General features: G+C 39.7%; 1 long non-coding RNA gene across 1 annotated transcript; it reads left to right on the top strand.

Annotated features, from left to right (window-relative positions):
- The first annotated feature begins 600 nt into the window (after positions 1-600).
- Positions 601-20,619, top strand: LOC129047488 (uncharacterized). Its single transcript, XR_008509199.2, has 5 exons — positions 601-654; positions 9,431-9,602; positions 19,044-19,108; positions 19,996-20,153; positions 20,253-20,619. It is a non-coding gene; the product is annotated as an uncharacterized LOC129047488 (long non-coding RNA).
- The last annotated feature ends 211 nt before the right edge of the window (positions 20,620-20,830 follow it).

Genomic DNA, 20,830 nt, shown 5'->3' with positions numbered 1-20,830 from the left:
AACTCTTATCATATGATTTAACAATTGTACTCCTTGCTATTTACTCAAAGGAGGTGAACATATATGTCCACACAAAAACCTTCACACAGGTGTTTATAGCAGCTTTATTTGTCAAAACTTAGAAATAACCAAGATGTCCTTCAGTAGGTGAATGAATAAATAAAGTGTGGTACATCCAGAAAAACTGAATGTTATTTAGTGATAAAAAGAAATGAGCTATATGTTTTTAAGCCAGAAAAAGATATGGCAGAACCTCAAATGCATATTACTAAGGGAAAGAAGCCAGCCTGAAAAAGTTACATACTGTATGACATTCCAACTATGTGCCATTCTGGAAACAACAAAATGATGGAGACAGTAAAAAGATTAGTAGTGGTCAGGGCTTAGGGTGCGGGGGAGAGAAGCCATGAATAAGCAGAGCACAGAGGATTTTAGGGTGGTGAAAATGCTCTGGATGATACTATAATGGCAGATACATGTTACCATACATTTGCCCAAACCCAAAGAATGCATAACAACCAAGAGTGAACCCTGTGTAAGCTAAGAATTTTGGTTGATTATGATGTGTCATGTCTTCATCAATCATAACAAATGTACCAGTCTGGAGGGAATGTTGATAATGGGGGGGGTCTTATGCATGTGTGGGGGCGAGAGGTATGTATCCTCACCAACACTTGTTATTTATGTGTTTTTTTTAAATGTATTATTGCCATCCTAGTGGGTATGAAGTGGTATCTCATTGTGGTATTCCTTTGTATTTCTCTAGTGACTAATGCTTCTTGGCCATTTGTGTATCTTCTTTCAAAAATGTTTATTCAAATCCTTTGCCCATTTTTTAATTGGGTTCGTTTTTCTTTTTGTTGAGTTGTAAGAGTTTTTGTATATTCTAGAGACTAGACCCTTATCATATGTATGACTTGCAAATATTTTCTCCCATTCTGTAATTTGTCGTTTCACTTTCTCGATAATATCCTTTGATGCACAAATGTCTTAATTTTGATAAAGGCCAATTTATCTATTTTTTCTTTTGTCATTTAGACTTTTGCTGTCATATCTAAAAATTCTTTGTCAAGTCCAAAATCATGAAAATTAACTCTTAGGTTTTACTCTGAAAGGTTTATGGGTTTAATACTTATATTTATGTTGTTGATCCCATTTGAGTAAACTTTTATATATGGCATGAAACAGGGGTCCAATTTCACTCTTTTGCACATGGAAATCACAGTGGTGCCAGTCCCATCTGTTGAAAAGACTATTCCTTCCCCATTGACTGTAATTGGCACTCATCAAAAATTAATTGGCATAGATGTATGGGTCTATTTCTAGACTCTTAATTCTATTTCAGTTGTCTATATGCCTATATTTATGCCAGCACCACACTGTTTTGATTACTATGGCTTTGTAATAAATTTTGAAATTGGGAAGTGTGAGTCTTCCAACTTTGTTCTTCATTTTAAAAGATTGTTTTGGCTATTCAGGGCTCCCTGGAATTTTACATGAATTTGAGGACCAGCTTTTCCATTGCTGCAAACAAAAACAAAAACAACCAATGAAACAAACAAACAAAAATTCCTGGAATTTTGATAGGGATTGTATTAAATCTGTAGAACACTTGGTAGTGTTGCCATCTTAATGATATTAAATCTTCTAATCCATGAACGTAGATGTATTCACACGTATTTAAAGTCTTTACTTTCTTTCATCAATGTTTCGTCATTTTCAGCATACAAGCCCTTCTCCTCCTTGGTTAAATTATACTAGATATTTTATTCTTGATACTATTATAAATAGAATTATTTTCTTAATGTTCTTTTTAGATTGTTCATTGTTGGTATACAGAAACAACTTTTTTTATATATGTTGGTATTATATTCTGCAGCTTTGTTGAATTTATTAGCTTCAGCAGCTATTTTATAGATCCTTTGGACTTTTCTATATATAGGATTGTCTCCTCTGCAAATAAAGATAATTTAACTTCTTTCTTTCCAGTTTGGATGTCTTTTATTTCTTTTTTTTTCTAGTTGCTCTGACTAGAACTTTCAGTACCATACTGAATAATGCTGGTTAAAACAGGCATCCTGATCTTAGAAGGGAGGTTTTTCAGTCTGTCACCATTGAATATGATATTAGCTGTGGGTTTTAAAAAATAAACACTCTTTATTATGTTTCAAAAGTTATCTTCTATTCCTAGTTTTCTGAGAGATTTTAATCATGGAAAGGTGTTGGATTTTGTTGAATATTTTTCTGCAAAAATTGAGATGTTCTTCCCTCTTTTTGTAATGTGTTACATTATTTTTCATATGTTGAACCACTCTTGGATTCCTGGGATAAGTCCCACTTGGTCATCACATATAACCCTTTAAATGTGCTGTTGGCTTGATTTTCTAGTATTTTGTTGAAGAGAGGGTTTTTAAATTTAATTTCTTTATTTTAAAATTTTAGAACTGTAAATAAGGAATTGTGGACTTGTAGTTCCGTACAGTGACTAATCATCACAGCAAAAGAAGCTGATTAATGGAGCCACGTTAATAAGAAGGAAGTCTTTAACAGTATGTTCCTGTGTCCTGGGGTTCTGACTGGTTCTCTTTAACCATTTACCAATGACTTGAAGACAAAGAAGGCCTGCTTCTCACACTTGCAGCTGACAGAACTGAGAAAGACAACTAATGTTTGAGGGAGCAAAATAAAGATTCCAAAAGGTTCTGATGGCAGTCAATAATCAGGCCAAATTAACAAGATAGATTTAAAACCTGGAATCAATACTTTGAGTTCAAGGAAAAGATTGAAGAAAAGGAGGGGTTGCTGGATTAACGGCCATTCCCATGAAGACAGCTGGGATTTAGCTGACTGCAAACCCAGCCTGAGTTAAGAATTTCAAGGCTCCAGAGGAGGAGTGCAGGCTGGAGTGGTGCTGACACAATGTTGTATCCACAATGTATATGTGCACGTGTGTGGTGTATGGGGCTTGCTTAGGCCTGCTCTTGGCTCTGCAGGCCCATCCACATCTGGAATATTTATTGCCTTCAGTCTGGGTGCCAATTTTTAAGTGACAAACTGGAGCACATCCAGACAAGAATGACCAGGACGAAGAAAGGGCTCAAAATCATATTAGGCGGGGAAGTGTTGAAGGAACCAGGGCTGTTTAGCTTAGGGGAAAGAAGATTAAATGGGGATTTCATAGTTGTTTTCAAATCACATGAAAAGAGAAACAGACAGGGTCTGTGTGTTTCCAGAGTGGAGTAGAAACCTAGAGGCAGAGGTTGACAGAGGGAGGGATTGGTCTTCTACAAGAAAGACATTTTCAATAGTCAGTGAGATCTGAAAATACGATGGATTGGACACATGATGGGTGCCAGAACATTTATCTCCTCCACCCCAGCTTCTGGGGAATAGCTTTCCACACCCTCATGGCTATTATAGGAATACACTGTAGATTGCACCTGACCCAAGTCAGGCCAAAGAGCCCTGTCCCTGTGATTATGGGATTTAGGAGTGAAGAACAGTTGGGCTGCCTGTGGCTGAAGCTCTAAGAGGCTAACCTAGAGAAGAGTTTCTCATCAAAGGGAGAAAGTGAGGAGAGTGGAGGGGAGGGGAGAGAAAGAGAGGGGAGAAGAGGAGGAGAGGATAGGAGAAGAGAGAGAGATGGAAAACAGAGAGAAAAGTATTGAGTTCTGAATTCCAGATATTCCTGAATCTCACAATCCTCTTATTCTCCCACAATCCTGTCACTCAGCTCTTTCTTGAAGAGTATGAAATACCCTAGTATCATTCCAAAGGGTGGTCTCTCTTAATTAAACTAGAGTCGGGTTGGTTTTTTTTTTTTTTTTTTTTTGTCATTTTCAGTTCAAAGGGCTCTAACTAATACCAGCTGTCTCGGGAGGTAGTGAGGCCTCCAACTTTGGAGGTATTGAAGGGAAACAGGTTTACCATCACCTGCCAAGAATTTTATGAAGTGGGTGGGAATAAAAATGAAATAGGATTGGTCATGAGTCGATAATTGTTGAAGCTAGGTGATGGGTTTATTATCATATTCTCTCCGGTTTTTTGTATCTTTAACATTTTTTCTAAGAAAAAAAATGATACGGAGAGGACACAAGCACTGAGAGAAGGTGAACAAATTCAGTGCTTCTAAAACATATCAGAATCCTTTGGGTAGACTTAAACAACAAAAATCTGTGGCCTTACCCCTGGAAATTTGGTTTCAATTGACCTGGGATGAGGCTCTGGATTCTATATCTTTTCGAAGCTCTCCAGATTATTCCATCATCTAGGTAAAATCACTGCCGGATTAAACGATATTTAAGGGCATCTTGAAATGTAAGACCCACAAGCTCAAGGGTATTAAAGGCTGGAAGTGACTAACACCTTCAATTTTAAAATGTGGAAACTAGGCCAGGTGTGATGGCTCACACCTATAATTCTAGCACTGTGGGAGCCGAGGTGGGAGGATCACTTGAGGTCAGGAGTTCAAGACCAGCCTGGCCAACATGCTGAAACCCTGTCTCTACTAAAAATACAAAAAAATTAGCCGGGCATGGTGGCATGTGCCTGTAATCCCAGCTACTGGGGAGGCTGAGGTAGGAGAATTGCTTGAACCTGGGAGGCAGACATCGCAGTGAGCCGAGATGATGCCATTGCACTCCAGCCTGGGCAACAAGAGCGAGACTCTTGTCTCAAAAAATAAAATATAAAATAAAATAAAGTAAAATGTGGAAACTGAGATCCAAAGAGGTCAAGTGATTAAAGTTAACAGAGTTAGTAAGTGATAGTGGAGAAGTCTAAAATCCAAGCAATCCCCTGTTCTCTGTCCTGTACACATTGATTTTATAAAATTATGAAAATCTTCTTGATTGATAAGGTTATACGAAGAAAGCTGACTTTGGATCCAGACTGCTTGGTCAAATCTTGGTTTTTCCACTTACTCTCTGTGTCTCAGTTTCCCCATCTGTACCCACTTTATATGGGATTGTTGTAAATTAAATATATATAAATAATAATTAGCATATGATAAACAAGGGTTTGCTATTGTTGTATTTATTACTTGCATCATACTAGGAAGGAACTGTAACTGAAGGCCTTCAAGACTTTGTATGGCTATTAATTATTGACAGTTGGAGGCAAGGGTGAGCATTGCAGCCCACATCCAGTGTCCGGCTTATTGCTTCATGTCATCCTGTTCAGTATAAGAAGCTATTGCTCAGGTTGCAGAGCTTGAGTCGTAACTTCACTCCTGGTGGGCCATTCTGGCTATAGTGTGAGAAAAGCAAGAGCCAGAATACTAAGGGCAGCTTGACAACTGGAAAAAAAAATAGTTAACCTATATATTCCAGAAGTGTTCTTGCTTTATTATTATTATTACCTCTCTATACCCAATCACCAAACAAACAAAATAACACCTGATTTTAATTAAAACTAACACCAACACAAACAAAACAGCTAAGAGGGATATGATGGCTTCTAAGACAGCTGCTAGATATTGTGAATTAGATATGCCAGTGTTTTTAAAGAATAAATACAGGAAACTAAGAGTGGCAGCATCAGGTAGGCAGGGTTTCTGTCTGCTTTGCTCCCTGTTGTATTCCTGGCAGCCAGTACGGGGTCTGGCACATGTTGGGTATTCAATAGATATGTGTTTAATAGATGACCTTTCAGGGAATGGCTGATAAATTTCACAGATAATTGAGACAATTTATGGTTCAAAGTGCAAAGCTACAACTTTAGTCATTCTTTTAAAAAATATAAAATGAAAATTTTATGAAGAAATATTTTAAAAAGAAAATTTGAAATTAAACATTAAAAAAAGACTAGATCTTTCCTAAGATCTAAAAGGCTATTTCTAAATAGAGAATAGTTTTCAGGGGCAATCATAGGGAAAAGCAACAGCGTGAGAAAAGCATTTCTATCCTCACATGGATCTGGCTTTCTCCCTTCTCTTTTCATGTTTTGTCCTCTTTATTTATTCTCTTCTCCTGACCTTCTTCCATACCTTGTTTTTAAAAGACTGTTGTCTTTCTTTTCCTTTTTCTTCTCCTTCTCTTTGTCCTATTTATTCTCTAAACCAGTCGCTTTTTTTTTTTTTTTTTTTTTTTTTTTTACTGAATCTCGCTCTATCGCCCAGGCTGGAGTGCAGTGGCACAATCTCAGCTCACTGCAACATCTGCCTCCCAGGTTCAAGCAATTCTCCTGCCTCAGCCTCCTGGGTAGCTGGGATTACAGGCACCTGCCACCACGCTCGGCTAATTTTTGTATTTTTAGTAGAGATGGGGTTTCACCATGTTGGTCAGGCTGGTCTCGAACTCCTGACCTCGTGATCCACCACCTTGGCCTCTCAAAGTGCTGGGATTACGGGTATGAGTCACCGCACTGACCACCAATCACTTTTCTTTTGGTGATAATATGGGGCTGAAATATTAGTTAATTCATTCCTTTCATTAATATTTAGAAAGTTCAAACTATGTGCCAGGTACGTTTTTACAGTAGACCCCCCCTTATCTGCAGGGAATACATTTCAAGATACCCAGTGGATGCCTGAAATCTTGGGTGGTACCAAACCCTATATGTTTTTTTCCTATACATATGTACCTATGGTAAAGTTTAATTTATAAATTAGGCACAGTAAGAGATTAACAACAACTAATAATAAAATAGAACAACGATAAAAACATACTGTAATAAAAGTTATAATGTGATGTCCCTCCCTCCCTCCCGCTCTCTTTCTCTCTCTTCCTCTTTCTCTCAAAATATCTTATTGTACTGTACTCACCTTTCTTCTTCTTCTTGTGATCTGCCTATCTGATAACCGAGATGGCTACCAAGTGACTAAGGATGGCTAGTGTCCACAGCATGGATACACTGGACAAAGGGATGATTCACATCCCACGCAGGACAGAGCAGGATGCCACTTTCATCACAATACTCAGGAAGGTGTACTGTACAATTTAAAATTTATGAATTGTTTTATTTCTGGAATTTTCCATTTAATATTTTCAGACCAGAGTTTACCTCGGGTAACTGAAACTATAGAAAGCAAAACTGTGGATAAGCAGGAACTACTGTATTAATTTGATTTTTTTGTTAAAGCATAATTTACATACATTGAAGTGCACAAATCTTACATGTACAGCTTGAGGAATTTTCACATATGCACATACCTGTGGAATTAAATGTTAGGTCAAGACAAAAGACATTTCCCTTCTCCCTGCAGGCTCTCTCGTGTCCTCTTGCAGTCAATACACCCTTTAATCACTATCCTGACCTCTGGCACCAGAGATTAGATTTGAACCTGATATGATTAGAATTTTGCATATATTCTTTGTATCCCTTTCTGTTCAATATTATCTTTGTGGGAATTATTTATGCTGTTACCTGAAACAGGTCCTGTTTTTTCCAATGAAGTTTTATGTCCCCCTAAGAAGGAAATTTTTTTATTTCTAAAATTATCAACCAAATTTCTTTGCCTTGTATATAAGGTTGGTTTATGATGAATATGTTTTCCTTGCCATCCATCCCCAACTCCTATCCTTTAGTCCAATGTGGGTCCGTCCTACTAGATTAGAAAAAAAAAGTTTCTCATGCTAGGATTATACCTCCACCTTCTCAGTGGAGCCAGGATGGTAACATCTGAGGTCCCTGAGACTGAGATTTTTACAGGTTACTCATTGTTGTGTGTCACTAGTTTCCCAGATTAGCTGCCTCTGCCACTGGGCCACATAGGACCCATGAACCACAGGAAACCTCCCTTAGTTAGGAATTCAGATACTATCTCATTGTTCTTCTTGCTAATTCTTTCCCGCCACTAGAGGTCAGGGTTCAGTTACTACTACAGAGGGCCGAACAAGTGTGAAGGGCCAACTGGCAATCAAAAGGACCCCAGGTGGGCTGCCTGGGGGATGTAGTGCCTTGTGTGTTCAGGTTGAGACCAGGAATGAAAAGGCTGAGCTAGCTGAGCAAACAGATTGTTGTATCATCACATGGAAAATTGACCTCAAACACTCAAAATTGTATTTTTATTTATTTACTTATTTATTTATTTTGTTTTTTGTTTTTATTATGCTCTAAGTTTTAGGGTACATGTGCACAACATACAGATTAGTTACATATGTATACATGTGCCATGTTGTTGTGCTGCACCCATTAACTCGTCATTTAACATTAGGTATATCTCCTAATGCTGTCCCTCCCCCCTCCCCCCACCCCACAACAGGCCCCCGTGTGTGATGTTCCCCTTCCTGTGTCCATGTGTTCTCATTGTTCAATTCCCACTTATGAGTGGGAACATGCGGTGTTTGGTTTTTTGTCCTTGCGATAGTTTGCTGAGAATGATGGTTTCCAGCTTCATCCATGTCCCTACAAAGGACATGAACTCATCCTTTTTTATGGCTGCATAGTATTCTATGGTATATATGTGCCACATTTTCTTAATCCAGTCTATCATTGTTGGACATTTGGGTTGGTTCCAAGTCTTTGCTATTGTGAATAGTGCCGCAATAAACATACGTATGCATGTGTCTTCATAGCAGTATGATTTATAATCCTTTGGGTATATACCCAGTAATGGAATGGCTGGGTCAAATGGTATTTCTAGTTCTAGATCCCTGAGGAATCACCACACTGACTTCCACAATGGTTGAAGTAGTTTACAGTCCCACCAACAGTGTAAAAGTGTTCCTATTTCTCCACATCCTCTCCAGCACCTGTTGTTTCCTGACTTTTTAATGATCGCCATTCTAACTGGTGTGAGATGGTATCTCATTGTGGTTTTGATTTGCATTTCTCTGATGGCCAGTGATGATGAGCATTTTTTCATGTGTCTGTTGGCTGCATAAATGTCTTCTTTTGAGAAGTGTCTGTTCATATCCTTTGCCCACTTTTTGATGGGGCTGTTTGTTTTTTTCTTGTAAATTTGTTTGAGTTCATTGTAGATTCTGGATATTAGCCCTTTGTCAGATGAGTAGATTGCAAAAATTTTCTCCCATCTGATCTTTGACAAACCTGACAAAAACAAGAAATGGGGAAACGATTCCCTATTTAATAAATGGTGCTGGGAAAACTGGCTAGCCATATGTAGAAAGCTGAAACTGGATCCCTTCCTTACATCTTACACAAAAATTAACTCAAGATGGATTAAAGACTTAAATGTTAGACCTAAAACCATAAAAACCCTAGAAGAAAACCTAGGCAATACCATTCAGGACATAGGCATGGGCAAGGACTTCATGTTTAAAACACCAAAAGCAATGGCAACAAGAGCCAAAATTGACAAATGGGATCTAATTAAACTAAAGAGCTTCTGCACAGCAAAAGAAACTACCATCAGAGTGAACAGGCAACCTACAGAATGGGAGAAAATTTTTGCAATCTATTTATCTGTTTTTAATTGGCAGGGGAATTTTGTCTAATACATAACTGACATTTCACTTATTTCCTTTAGGTAGAAGAATGCTTCCAGCTTCAGACAAATTTAAGCATTCTCACTTGGAAGCACCTTAAATCCTTGGTGTTCAGATTTGACAACTGTAAAAATGTTCGCTAAAGAGGTTTGCAGGGGATTTGTTGAGCAGCACAAGATAATTTTTTTCCCAACAACTAAAAATATTTAGTAGGTAATTATCACTATTTTATGGACCGAATTTCTTTGAGGATTCGAAAGCCTTGCTGCTTAAAGTCCAGGTCTCCAGTGCTTCCTGATTCTCTACTCCATCACCCTAATTCACTCTGACCTTAACAGGGTCTATACCAATGAGGTATAACGGGGACTATAATTTTAATCAGTCTCTTGAAAGCTGAGAGCAAGAATGACAAAATTTGGAGCTGACATAGGCCAGTGGTTTCCAAAGAAATGGTTAAGCTACAAGCATTTAATTTTATTAAATCTTACTTAGAAACTTCATGTATAAAACACATAAAAAGTAGATTTCCTCTGTGAAGTAGGGATGTGAAGCTATGACTTCTATTCACTCAGCTCCCCAGATCCCCCTACCCCACACTCTGTAGCCACTGAGGATATGCTTGTGAAATCCTGTAACTCTAGAGACAAAAACCACCCATCTAGTCCAAGCCCCTCATTGTATGAATGAGGAAACTAAGATCCAGTACTTGCCCAGTTAGAATCATACATTAACAAAGATAACTGGCAAGAAATATGGCTGGAGACTATTTTTATTAAAATTTTAGGGTGTTTTTGAAAACATGCTCTTCACTTCTTATCCCAGCCTACACATACATTATGGTATATAATGTACATATAAAACTACACAACGTGAGTTTGCTCAGTTTTGTCAGACATTTGGATTGGTGAAACAGCAACCCTGTAGGTTAAAATCATGTCCTGATAAATTTGAAATTGCACTAAGAAAGGGGATTTGATCCCTTTGAAGAAGAAAACAGTCTTATATCTTGGTTGTGAAGTAGAAGTTGTTGTTATGGAGACCGCTTGCTAATACAGAATGCTGGAGAGCAAGGGAGAAGTTTCCACAACACATAAAGAGGAGCCACTTCTGCATGGAATGAAGGTAACCAGGCCATTCATGCTGTTTATGGGAGAAGTGTTGTGCAACTGGTATAAAAGAGAAAGTAGGAAAGAGCTAACCTTAGAGGATTCAGGGAGAATAGTAAGGTCTTCGGTTGCCTTTTTCAGTCATGTAAGGGACTTATTCATATGCTAGTTAGGGAAAGAAAGCAATGAAAATTTGAAAGCAACTTCCAGCAAAGGCTTTTAATAGCAAATTGCTCTCTACTCTTCTGGATCTGTCTTTATGGCCCAGTAATCATTTACTCTAATGTTAGAGGGTCTAACTGAGATGAGCAATGTCATACTCCAGTTTAGGAGAAACCAGGATGATTAATACCAGACAAGGACTAATGAGTAAGGAACTTGCTTATCCCTGTGTTGGAATTTCTTTTTTCTTAATTTAACTTTTGTTTTAAGTTCAGGAGCACATGTGTAGATTTGTTATATAGATAAACTTGTATCATGGGGGTTTGCTGTATAGATTATTTCATCACCTAGCTATTAAACATAGTACCCATTAGTTAATTTTCATGATCCTCTCCCTCCTTTCACCCTTCACCCTCCGATGGGCCCCAGTGTCTGTTGTTCCCCTCTATATGTCCATGTGTTTGCATCATTTAGCTCCCACTTATAAGTAAGAAGATGTGGTATTTGGTTTTCTGTCCTTGTGTTAGTGTGCTAAGAATAATGGCCTTCAGCTCCATCTATGTTCCTGCAAAAAACATAATCTCTTTCTTTTTTATGGCTGCATAGTATTCCATGGTATATATGTACCACAATTTAATTGATGGGCATTTAGGTTGCTTCCAGGAATTTCTTTAGGTATTGTTCTAAACTGTACCTCATCTTTAACTTAAAAATCATTAGCAATCATGTTTTGTTCTTTTAATAAATAGTTGTGTTTTGAATCTTAAAAAATTCTTGGAGTCCTGTGATACTCAAAGCAGAAATAATTTCCTATCATTTTCCTCTTATTTTATTAAATCTGATGAGCAGCTACTTCTTCAGAGTATGTAGGCAACAACAGAGCACTCTGTGGCTATTGGGCCAGGAAAGGAGTAAATATATTCTTGCAAACCTAAACAGTGAGCCAGGTTTAGTTTTTCCATTTGTACCAAACATCATATCCCCTCCATTCTGTGAGAGTAGAACTGGGAGAAGACTTCAGAGTTTGGATCCTCCTTAAGGTAATGTGTTACTTGCATAAGTTTGGGTTTAGAGTTGTTTAGTTATTTGCAGTGGGGTGTGTTGATATGTGTGCACGAGATGAGGGATGGAGATGTTTGCTATACAAGGAAGGTATTAGCAACGTGTTGCACCTTCCAATGTTTTGTTGGGGGTGGAAGGCAGAAATAGTCTGAGTGAAGACACACCGCCCAATGTGCTCACTAAGCAAATAATGTGAGGTTCCGCTTTTTCACTTTGGCTACCAGCAGTTTTGCAAACTTGGAAGCAAGAAGAGGGCTAGTCAACTAAAAGCCCCCAAAACTGAGGAATGTGGTCCAAAGTGCTGCTTCGAGCAGTCTACATTTCTGGTGCTCTGATCATTATTACTATTAGAGTGAGAGGCTTTCCTCAACAGACCAAAACTAAGGATCCTTCATCACTAGGCAGTCAGAATAGAGAACCAAAAGGACAAACCAAAACATCAATTAAAATCTCATCCCTCTGTCCAGGGTTTGTGATAAATACATCAATTTCTTGCTCTCTCCTTTGGGATCCAAGTCTTTGAAATAGCTTATGGCTGGGTGGAACTCCCTCTGGTAGGTGGATGAGTGTTCAATACATTTGTGATGCTGAGACATTTATCTTCACTGCCTTAATAATTAAGCATCTAAGTCAAACTTCTGGTTTGACTTCTGACCCCTGTGTTTATTGACATTCCCATTCAAACACTTAGTTTGAGCTCCTGATTAGGGAAAAAGGAAAGTCCAACCTGCAATGCTGTTGTGAATGTCTTGTGAGTTCTTCAGAGATAGTCCTGCCACTAACTTCCCTTCTCCTGACTTAGATAAACAGAAACGGGTATATGGGACTGGAACCAGGATTGAACAGACATGAACCAAATTCTAGGTTCATAGACTAATAAAGGTGTGAGAAGGGCTGGGACTACATGCATAATTAAGATGCTTTAGGGAGGCCTAGGATATGACTTTATGCCTTGGGACTCTCAGTGAACACAAACTTCGATCCTCAGCTGACCCATCTAGGATAGCACACAAAACCTATGCATTGATGAGAAGTAGCAACTTACAGAGCCAAGGACAAGAATTCCTGCCTTTCCTCCAGGAGCGAAGAATAAGAACAACTTAAGAAGTGCTTCAGCTCCAGTGTGGGTGCCGCTGCAGAGCCCAGACTGGGAGAGCAGACTCTGTGGTGATCAGTAGCACTTGCCAACCTGTGTATAAAATGACAAAGGTTGGCCGGGCTCAGTAGCTCACAGTTGTAATCCCAGCACTTTGGGAGGCTGAGGCAGGCGGATCATTTGAGGTCAGGAGTTCGAGACCAGCCTGGCCAACATGGTGAAACCCCATCTCTACTAAATATACAAAAATTAGCCGGTCATGGTGACATGCGCCTGTAATCCCACCTAATTGGGAGGCTGAGGCAGGAGAATCGCTTGAACTCAGGAAGCAAAGGTTGCAGTGAGCCAAGCTTGTGCCACTGTACTCCAGTCTGGGTGACTGAGAGAGACACTGACAAAAAAAAAAAAAAAAAAAGGGCTTGAATTAATACGACTAAGTTTGCCTCACATTCACATCTGCAGGCAGAGTTCCCTCCATAGAGAATGGGAAGTTTATCCTAGAGATCAATTATTCAGATGTATGGCTTGTATTCCGGGGGTATTCTGTCATTCAAAAAATATTTGTTGAGCACCTACTATGTGCTAGGTACTATTCTGGACATAAGCAATACAATGAGGAGCAAAACAGATTCTCTGCTTTCATGAAGTTTAAAATCTAGTGGAGTAAATCAATATTAATCAAGTTAATATATCAACATATAATTAAAAACTGTGCAAGGGTCTTGGTGAGCAGAAATTCTTTCAATTTGTATTCTTGCAGAAGGGCCCTCTCTAATCAGACATTCATTATGTGTCTCTTGCCTACCCATGGCAACTTCTTGGAATAGCCTTCTGCTTGTCTTTGTCTTCTCAGGAGTTTTTTTATTGCTGGTACTTACTTACTTAGATGGTGTTTTTTATCAGACAGTGGCAGGAACCCTCCCTCTAATACAGTGAAACAAAATCATCATTTGCCTCAGATGAGCATGGGCCAGGAGTTTTCCATTTCCCTTTTAGCCAGAGTACACAAGAGCACCTACTTATGAAGACACTGAAAAATTGCTCTGCCCTCCTGGCAGGATACAAATGGAGAGACTGAGATGGAGAGACATCATAAGGCTTATTGTATGATGGCCTCAAGAGTTAGTTATTGGTACCAAATTCCAGAAAACTTGGACTGGAGCTTTAACTCAGCTAGGCCACAAGAAGAGTTGGCAAGAGATTTCAAGCTTCTCCAGGGAAACAAAGATACATGGACCAGTTTTAGAGATGGGGTTGTCTCCCAAACAGTAATCAGATTCCTCTCTTGCATCCCATAATCTCGCAGGTGTAAACCACATGAACAAATATGTGCTTGGGGTGAGGGTAGGGGTGGTGGGGGAGGTGATGACAGTTTCGACTTCATAATGCATCATCTCAGGTGGCAGCTGTGCATCTGTTACATATTTTGAAACCTCCCTCTCATACCAGTAGAGCTATTTCAGCAGATAATTATCTCGAATTGACTAAAGAAAAGTCATATGTTACCCAATGTCCTGAAATGGCTCAAGAAGATGGATAAGGGGAAGGTGTTGGGGTTGAAACTTGTATTTTACCTCCTGACTCTTAAAATCATTGGGATGGCAGCTTTGATTCAGTCTTGGAAACTGGACTTAATTAGTGGGAGCCAGCCCTCTATGGGGGAGCTCTCGGACAGGCACTTTGGGTCCCTGCCTCCCCAAGCTCCCTCTCAAGGATAGGGATTTGAACAGTTGCAGCCCCTGGGGCCCCTACAAAATACTTCCAGCACACATGCGGCTAAAAGCGATAATCCCGACATGTTTTGCAGGAAGAAAAATTGTGCTGGGAACGGCAAGTCAAGCATTTGCTGAGTTTTAGTAGGAGGTGTGAAAAATATGTAACTCTACTCAGGGTCATTCCCCTTGGCCTCACTGCTAGCCACAGCGTGTGTGAGGGGCGGCAGAGGCAGCGCCAAGCTCCCATCCATCTTTCTGTGGCCCCATTAATCTCTTCTCTTCCTGAAAACCAACTTACCTTGCAGTTGGTTTAAAAACCTCCCAGGCCTGCACATAGGGGCTGCTGCAAGCGCTGATGGGCCTCTGTGCTAATTAGAAAAAGACGGTCCCTCTGGGAGGGACCCTTGCAGAAAGACGCCCCCTCTGGGCTGGCCAATTAGTGAAGAGGCGCCTTCTTTCAGGCGAACTCGGGCCTGTGCTGGGGCTCACGGCTCAGCAATCAGAGTACATTCTGGATTTTAGGCCCCCAAAGATTTCCCTCAGCTGGGCCCCACTGTGCCCAGTGGCCGTGGCAACAAAGCATCCTTTGTGGCTCACAAAATCGACACTGACTAGTGTCCATAGTTGGAATGCGCTTGGAATCCTAACCAAGTCCTCTTGCTTATGCCTGTATTCTTAATCCTCTGCATTTAACAAACACTGTGCAGGCAGAGTCCCCTCAGAGATATTGATGAACATCACCATGGGACAGATGAACTGATGGAAACAGGCAACAACATTGGTTTCATTGCACTGTCCTGTTCCAGGAAGTAATTACCAGCTGTTTGGACACAAATCTTGAACACAAACACTGCCTAGGTACTCTTTTCTTTTTTCTTTTCTTTCTTTCTGTCTTTCTTAGAGACAAGGTCTCACTCTGTTGTCCAAGCTGAGTGGAGTGGCACAATCACTGCTCACTGCAGTCTCAACCTCCCATGCTTAAGAAATTCTTCTGCCTCAGCCTCCTGAGTAGCTTGGGACTACAGGCATGCACCACCACGCCCAGATAATTTTTTTTGTGTGTGAGATGACGTCTCACTATATTGCCCGGGCTGGTCTTGAACTCCTGGACTCAAGTGATCCTCTACTTTGGCCTCCCAAAGTGCTGGGATTACAGGAGTGAGCCACCACACCTGGCCAGCCTAAGTACTCTTTCCTCCATGACTTTTTCTCCAACATTTTCTTTCCCTCTGATGAGTAGGCTGCAAGTTTAGTCTTACATTTCCTCTGATATTGGAAACAATTTTCTGTCTTGTTTTTCTTTGTCATTAGTTCAAGATTGTTTCTGATTTTCATAAGCCATTTTGTCACATTTTATCTGTCCTTTACCTATGCATCCTGCCCTATGACTTCACCCATCAATGATAATAGTTACAATAACACTAATAGCAAGAATTGGTTGAGAAGTCCCCATATGCCATGTGCTATTCTATGTGCTTCCTATGGATTAACTCATTTAACTTGTCACAGAAGCCTTATGAGGGTAGTAGTAGTATTATTCCTGTTTTAAGATGTGGTAACTGAGCCAAAAAATAAAAAAGTTAACTATTTGCCAAGGGAGCAGGGGAGCCAGGATTTGAGCCCAAGCAGTGTGGCTCTAGAGCTCATGTGCTCCACCAATGTGCTATGGAGACTCTGTCTATTCATTCGTGAGTGCTATATCCATCTCTCTACTCATCCTCATAGCTATTGCTTCATCTATTCATTTGTCCTACAAACATGTATTGAATAGCCATACCCCAAGCTTATGCTCAGTACTAAGACTGAGACCACAGGCAAAATACAAACTCTAAAATAATGACATTTTTAGAATAGTGAGGTTGACAAGCATTCAGGTAATTTGATTGTACACAGTTTCATAGCAGACTGTCTTGAATAGTCTACCTTGCCAATGGCATTCCACTCTGGGAACATTCTTTTCCCATTGCTCCTGTTAAAGGGACAATCCTCAATGCCATATCATAGCACATTGCTGTCCACTGGCCACAGATGATTGGAACAGAGTGGACACATGACCTATGACCTACCAGTGCAATGAACATAAAACCACAAATTTACCCTTTTAGGGAATTTGAACTAAGAGACACGGTGGAAGTAGGTCCTTGAACATTAGCAGGAAAGATGGAGTTGGCATTTCGTCAGCAGACTCACAAGTTGAGGAAGCTCTGATGTAGCAAAGGCTCCGACATGGGGCAAACCATGGTAGCCTGTGGACAATTAAGGACCTGTCTTGCTGCCAGGGAGACAGCCTCTGGGCTGAGGGTGATAATATATGAGATAGTTAGATATAGCTCAGAATTGTAGAAATAATCCCCATGAGCCACAAAAGAATATCAGTCTTATTATTGTGTGCCGTAACTAATGACTGTGGAAAAAGGTCCTGAGAAATGGCCTTGGGGACAAATGAAGGTACCTGCACATAATGCAGGAGGCTGGTGGCCTTCAGTTTTTTTCAAACTAAATCTCACAGAGTACCCCCACTATAAGGCAGACAAAATAACGGATGTTCTGTTACAAGCAAGGGCCAAGGCCATGGGGCACCTTTTCCTTTCCATACAAGGTGGATGGTGTCCACTGGAGATGTGTTACTCGAAGGATTTGTTGGGAGTTCTTGATCAGAAGAGCATAGGTTAAGAGGAAGGTTTTCACCATAGACTGGCAGGGCCAGAGCTCCTGGGGGCCCAAACTGGGGGCAGCGCAACCTCCAGGACTCCTGCAGCGGCCCCAAGGTGAGGGGCTGAGGGCAGAGCGAAGGGCATGGAAAGGGCAAAGGTGCCTGTTACTTTGAAGAACCGGCCGATGTCCAAGTTTTTTATCTGCATTCAGTTACTCGCGGAGGTTCGTGTGATCTTCCAGTCTTTATCACCCAGTTAGATGGTCTTCTTAGCACACTAGATGGGACAGTTGGTTCTAATCTTGATTTAGCATGATTTGAGCTATGCGATGTCAGATAATGACCTCTAAGGCAGTTCCTAGCCTCCGTTTAATTCTGAGTTCCTACACTGGAAAGAGATGTCCAATGTTTATTTCAATATTGAACTAATTTGAAGTAATTATAATGAAGTAATTGATTACATCAGTATCATCATAGAATTAAGATCGAAACGTTGCTAGCTAGTGGGAGAGAAGCTCCATTCCTCTACTACAGGAAATTTTAGGCATGATATTTATTTAAGTGATGGAATGAGTAAAACATTATATATTTTTTCCACCTCATATCTGTCAACATAAATACACCAAGGCTTTTGGAGTTAGACAGACATAAGTTCCATGAATTCTGGAATTCTAGCTTACTATGATTGATAACTGCAGGCATGCTATTTAAATCCTCTCAGTGTCAGTTTCTAAAATAAAGAGAATAAAACCCACTTCCTAGGATGGTTATGTAGATCCAAGGAGGTAACATGGGCAAGTGGTGCATTCATTGCCTGGCATACAGTGAGCACAGATACATGTTCGATTAAATACCTAAATGTAAGTTAGTTCGCTTCTTATCTCAGTTTTCTCATTTGAATAATGTATAATGATTATACAGCTTTGACAGGTTTTTGAGGGACCAAATGAAATAATGCACATAGGAACTCTTAGCCCTCATGATACTGACATGAAATAGAATCAATGTTTTGGAATGGATAACCCGAAATGTAACAAAAGGGACAAAACTGAAATCTGAGAAGTTGTTAAAAGGAACATTTTCTTCCTCTTTGTAAATCTTAAAAACAAAAACAAAACAAAACCACAAAACCATTTTATGGAACAGTCAATTTGTAGGGGAACTTGGGTAGTTAACAACGAAATTGTGGGTGATCCTTTTTTTTTTTCAGGTTTGGGGCCACAGCTTTGTCCTCCTGACAGACAAGCTTCCAGGGACACCAGAGCCCTGGTGTCCATCCAGATGCTTGGGCAGCTGCATCAGTAGGAGCCATCCCTCCCGCGTGAAGCTGACTCTGAATTCTCTCTGTCTGTGTTGGTTCGTCTATTGGGACAACACAGACTTGATCTGTATAATTTGTTCTTCACAGTAAATATTATTTTAGTGCTGCCTACCGAAGCCAGTTCAAGAGAATTCCTGCCAATATCTGATCATCACGTTTCTCCTTTCCTTTAATGAGGCTGTTAATCATTTATTTGTAGGTTAACTTATTTTGATTAGTGTGGTATAATTAGAATTTGACTTTAAGTATTTGAAGTAGTCTATAATAAAAGACACACATAGGAAGAGACCATTAAAATAAACATTAAAAAAAAGGTTGATGAATTTAGGGATAGGTAGAGAATGTAGAGAATTTCATGAATAGTACTAAATAAAGTATGTAAAAGTATCAAATTGTCAGTCACTATGCAAATACTGCTATGTATCAGTATCTGCAATTTTGGATTTTGGTTAGTGTACCATCACATAATTTTTCATATGTTTCCTAATACCATATTTTTTTTTATTTTAGAGAATATATTTTTTGCTTTAATACCACAGGGTTTACAGCTACTACAGCAGCTATAAACAAAGAAACAAGGAAGATCAAAACATGGAAAGGAGAGGTAAAACAGTATGAGAGAATGAAAAATCACAAAACAAGAATAACTTATTACTTAATACTGTCTGGTCTCAATTAAGTTATTGAAATAACATATTGGTTGGGAAGAAATGGTCCATACATTGTATTCAACAAATTCTAGACATCAGAATGAAGGTCTACCAGTTTCAGTCTGGATGCCAGGCACAGTGATAAAGGACATTCTCTTGTTTGGCCCCCAGAGCTGCACTGGACAAGGTAGCCACTGTTCACATGTGACCATTTAAATTAATTAACATTAAATTACACTAAAAATTTAGTTCCTCACATTAGCTGAATTCGGTATCCACTGTAAACAGAGAGCTGGGTGCTAGAGACAGAAAGAGTTTTGGTTTTTGTTTGTTTTTAACTATGAGAGGCAGTTTGGTAATGAAAAACTCATGGGCATATGTGGGAGATATCTGGATTTGAATCCTGACTCTGTGACTTACTAGCTATATGACCTTGACTTAGTTATACCCTCTGAGCCTCAGTTTCTTCATCTGTAAAATGGGACTAACAATACCTACATTGTTAGTGAGAATTTGCTATGATAATTATAAATTCCATGCCTGTAGTTACCTAGCAGACTGGTGCAAGGTAAATGATGATGATGGTGATAGCGATGGTGGTGATAGAGAAGGAGAAGAGAATTCAAATTCTGTCCTCAGAATGCTTTTTGTATTACTATTACAGCATTTTGATAATCTCCCATGAAATAAATGTGTTTTCTTTAGTACAGCCCTGGTTGGAAATGTCCCCTTTTTAATATCTTTCTACCATCTCCATAGCAAATGTCATCCCTCCATGACACAAATCACTTCGATGACTCCATATACTTAGGTTATTGCCCCTCCTCTCCTTATTTTTTAGGAAGAATCTGAAAACATAATAAATAACTTATAAGATTTAAAAGCACCACAGCCCAAGAGTTAAAACCTGCACTTGGAATCAAATCTTTTATCAGTTTACCCATGAGAGGGCATCCTTAAATGAAAGAATCCAGTCTCTAGCTGGAACTTCAAGAAGCAGTGAGTAGATATTGGGAATGATCTGGGGGACATGAGCAAAGCTGCTCCTCCTGAGACAATCTCTGATCATGTCTTTTCTCTTTTTCTGACTTCTTTCAGACAAGACATTGCTTCAAATTCCCCTATCTGTTAGAAGGCTAAAACAGTCACTCCTTTGGAGACCAACGCACCTGCAGTTGTTCTGTTTTCTTCTGCCACACCAGCCATTGTGCAACATCTGGATAAGTAGCTACAACACAGCGTCTTTTCCTGTCTTGGGGCTCAGCCTCCCGCGGACCAAAGGGTCAAGTGTTTTGCTTAATTCCATGGCATCCTCTGCTGTCTCTTCCATCAGTGCTGTCATTTCCCCAGTTGGAGAGATGATGACTAGTCTGGACAATAGGTCTGCTATAAGAGAGTCTTTGCCTGGGGTATAGATTACTCATAAATCATATCTTTATAACAGTAATAACATTCCCTGTCGTCTAGCAGGTGCGTTGCCTGGTGGTTTGTGATCTGTCTGGACAATCAGGCTTCTGCCAAATGCATATTTGTGGAACTCTCGTAGTGCACATATCACTGCCAATATTTTTTTTTCTTGCTTGCTCAAGCAGACTTTTTTTTTTCCCAGCCAAAGCCAGCATTAGAGATGTGCATGTGACTACTGAACAATCCAATTGCTTGCCAAGAATCTCACT

Source organism: Pongo abelii, chromosome 7, assembly GCF_028885655.2.
Source record: "Pongo abelii isolate AG06213 chromosome 7, NHGRI_mPonAbe1-v2.0_pri, whole genome shotgun sequence".
Classification (NCBI taxonomy): Eukaryota; Metazoa; Chordata; class Mammalia; order Primates; family Hominidae; genus Pongo; species Pongo abelii.
Note: the sequence above shows the minus strand (reverse complement) of the source record. Positions and strands in the feature narration are given on the sequence as shown.